Below are 3,724 nucleotides of genomic sequence, written 5' to 3'. Positions count from 1 at the left end.
ATAGATCAATAAGATAATCTAGGTATTGATAAGAACTATGATTTTAAAAAGACGGTATTGTGTGAAGAGTTGGGGCGGTTCAATTTAGATAGGGTGGTCAGGAAGTTGTCTTTCAGGAAGTGGCATTTGAGCCACTGAATGATGAAAAGGGTCCACCCATGCAGTGATTTGGGGGGAGAACATGTCAGGTAGAGAAAACCACAGGTGTAGGAGCCCTGTGTTTCGACAAGCTTGTCCTGTTGGAGGTCAGTAGGGCTGAGGAACAATTTATGGAGGGAAGGATGGTTCAAGATGCCTTGAAGGGAATCTAGGCAGAGATCAATTCCTATAGGGTCTTGCAGGCTATGGTAAGGTGTTTAGGCAGCCATTGGTGAGTCTTAAGCCTGGAAAGAACGTCATCAGACTTACGTTGGAAAAAGCTCAGTTGAGCATGGAACTGAGCTGTTAGAAGGCAAGAATGCAATCAGGGACTCCAGTTGGGTGAATGGCATAGACTGGACATGTTAATAACTTGCTCAGAGGCACTCAGTGAATAAATCAAAAACAAGTGGCACGGGGTCAGTGGAAAGAGAGCAATGGACCCACACCAGTCCCTCCTGGCTCTTGTGTTCTTCCTGATCTAGAATGTTGGCTGATTCCCGCCCTGCCTAGAAACCAAGAGAGCAGACATTTGTCATTCTTTTTAGCAGTCTGGCACTTTTGAGCATGCCCACTTTGGAGAGTTATCTACTTTAAGACTCTGTATATCCCTTTGAAAAGTACCAGAAACTAATTTTTCCAGCCTTTTGCAGATATGGCATAAGCATATGACCTATGCGCTGCCAACCAGAGTTTGACATGTTGGTCACAGATTTGGGAGGCATCATGGGGCGACACAGGTGTGAGAGGAACCCATTGTAGGAAGGTGGCTTCCAGAACCAGCAGGAGGGAGGTTCTGAAGGTGTGTCCAGGGCTCAGTGTTGCTGGTGCCACATGTGCTGAGTGTCTGTTAGGGCCAATCTCCTCGGTAAAGTGATCCTTTTGTTTGGCCATAAAGGCTCCAAGCCTGGTTTTCTGCTTTCCCAGAGATGCCAAAAGCTATTCAGTGTCTGTAATACATTTCTTTTCTGCTTAAATCAATTGGTTCTGTTTTGTTGACTCCTTATGAACCATGACTGATACCCCTGTGTTCTTTGGAATGCAATTACTGTGCTGAAGAAGTCGGAGGAGAGAGACTCTTCATCCAGGTTAAAGGCTGTGGCTTCAGAAGATACCCTTCTTGCCTAGAAGTTCTGCTGCATGTCCCCCTCCCCATTATAAAATAGAACCTGAGAGCTGCTTAACATGTCCAATGTATTTCTTGTAAGAAGAGGCAAAATGAAATTTGTCCATGGGCTACAAACTGGGCAGACAGCCCTGCCTGGTGCTGAAAGCAATTTCTCACCAAATAGAGAGCAGAGTGAAAACATGTAACCATCGTTTGGGGATCTCTCACAGAAATTACTTTGCAAAAATGGTAGTGTTCACTCAGTACTTAGCTTCCTACTGATGTTACCAGAGAATGTGTAGTTTCTGACTCATCAGCAATATTTGTAGGCACTTTTCCCACTACAATTGGAAATCGGAAAGAATTGAGTGAAAAAACCCTACCAACTACCCTTGTGAGGAATCCTAGTGAGTAATAATAACTTAAAATATGCCATGAGTTCCCAATTCCCTGGGTCCAAGATAGTTACTTATTATAAATATAGGGAAGTAATAGGGGAAAATTGAGGCTTTCAATAAGCTTTAAGAATATGCCTTTTAAATATTAATTTTAATTATTAATTGTTTCTAAATAGATTTCTCTCAAGAGAAAATCAAAGGCATAATAAATCCAAGTCTCAAATGCAGGTTATAGCTTTTTCTTGGGGGGCCTTCTCCTTGGGGTCTAAGTTCAAGCTGATGATTAGCTAAAGCCTCAGGATGTGACCCCTTGGCCACAAAAGGAAAAAGACAACAGATGCACTTGGCCAATCACCACAGAGCAAAGGCTTTCTCTTGATGCCATTTTTAAAGAAGAAATACACACTGCCTCAATTTGTAAGGTTTTTCAGAAATTGACACCATTTATCAGTGAGATATTTATTTTACATGTCTGGCTTCATAATAGATTGTAAACACAACTGAAGTCTCATATTTTGTTGTCACTTCCCTTCTTCTCTATCTTAATTGTCAGCAGTGCTGTGGGTGCTGCCTTGCTGACTCGACTACCACTAGGGGCAGACTCTAGGGGTGTAACCTCTCCTTAGAGGGATCAGGGCTGGGAGAGAAGGTGCTTTTCAGTGGTTCTCAACCTTCCTAATGCTGCAACCCTTTAATACAGTTCCTCATGTTGTGGTGACCCCACTTTCATTGTTACAAATTGAACATAATTAAAGCATAGTGATTAATCACAAAAACAATATGTAATTATATATGTGTTTTCCGATGGTCTTAGGCGACCCTGGTGGAAGGGTCCTTTGACACCCCAAAGGGTCGCGACCCACAGGTTGAGAACCACTGCTTTAGATGCATGTGAATAGCTTAGTGTTGGATTCTCTTTAAGCATGTCTCCAAAGTGTACTTTACCTCCATTTATGACATGCTACCCAATGAATTAGTTTATTATTTATCAAGTAATTGATCATAGAGGTGGCTATAGGTTGAAAGTTTGTGTCTACCCCAAATTCACATGTTGAAACCTAATCCCAGTGTGACAGTTTTAGGAGATGAGGTCTTTGGCAAGTGGGAGGAGGGTGTGTGTGTGGGGGGAGGGAGGGCGGGTGGATGGGGCCCTTGTGGATAGGATTAGTGCCTTATAAGAAAGGCTCAGAGAGTTTCCTTATCCCTCCACATTGTGAGGACACAGGGAGAAGATGGCAAAATATGGAAGTGGGTTCTCACCAGGCACTAAATTTGCCAGTACCATGATCCTGGACTTCTCAGCTTCCAAAATTGTGAGAGATAAATTTCTGTTACTTATAAGCTACCCAGTCTATGTGGTTTTTTTTTTTTTGTTTTTAATATATTTTATTGATTTTTTACAGGGAGGAAGGGAGAGAGTTAGAAACATTGGCGAGAGAGAAACATTGATCAGCTGCCTCCTGCACACCCCCTACTGGGGATGTACCCACAACCGAGGTACATGCCCTTGACCAGAATCGAACCTGGGACCCTTCAGTCTGCAGGCCGATGCTCTATCCATCCAGCCAAATCGGCTAGGATATCTATGGTATTTTTGTTGCCATCCTAATGGACTAAGACAGAGGTATAATCAAGTGCTTTGGAAGTTGGCCTCATGGATTAGCCAAGGGTTCATGGAGGCAGTGACTTCCACCTAAGCCTTGAAAGAAGGGGAAGGTTTCAAAGGAAGGATGTGGCCATTCTTAGATGAGCAAATGTAAGGAAGAAGAAAGATTAGTGGACAGTTGTGGAAATCTATAGACATATGGGGCTTCTGTGTTGGGCAAGATGTAGAAAAGGTATAGGGAATCAAACCCAGGAGTGTTTGCTGTGGTCTCTTCACCTCCTGGCCCAGAGTAACTATTCCATAACTACCTGTTAAATGAATCGTGCTTAGTGCAGGGGTTTGAACTTTATAGTGAGGGAAAGGGAGAGTCACTGAAAGTTATTTAAAACATATTCGGAGCTGTATTGAACATGAACAACGTTTTTCCTCTTCATAAACTTCATTTTGACCTTCACCACTTCCCTCACTCTTCTT

This window comes from Myotis davidii, unplaced genomic scaffold (assembly GCF_000327345.1).
Source record: "Myotis davidii unplaced genomic scaffold, ASM32734v1 scaffold235, whole genome shotgun sequence".
Lineage (NCBI taxonomy): Eukaryota > Metazoa > Chordata > Mammalia > Chiroptera > Vespertilionidae > Myotis > Myotis davidii.
The sequence above is the reverse complement of the archived record's forward strand: the minus strand, read 5'-3'. Positions refer to the sequence as shown.